Source organism: Penaeus monodon, chromosome 28 (genome assembly GCF_015228065.2).
Source record: "Penaeus monodon isolate SGIC_2016 chromosome 28, NSTDA_Pmon_1, whole genome shotgun sequence".
Taxonomy (NCBI): domain Eukaryota; kingdom Metazoa; phylum Arthropoda; class Malacostraca; order Decapoda; family Penaeidae; genus Penaeus; species Penaeus monodon.
The window spans coordinates 9,302,887-9,303,142 of record NC_051413.1 but is presented as its reverse complement, the minus strand read 5'-3'; positions in this window follow the sequence as shown (position 1 = coordinate 9,303,142).

The window sequence follows — 256 nt, the reverse complement described above, 5'->3', positions numbered from 1 at the left end:
TGTCAATGGGTACCACAAGACGAGGCCAGAAACTGCTTATCAAACCCCTGGAGCTGCCCTACTGTGTCTCACTGGCTACTGTCTGTACACAGAGGTATATAGATGTTAAGATAGGAACTGATGGCATAGCGATAACCTGGTATAGTGCGGTGGGACTGTGCGTATACATGCATACAGGTAGATAGGTGTGTGTGAGTGTATATGGGAGCAAATGAACGTGTTTTGAAACTTTGTGTTATGTTTACATGTTAAGATG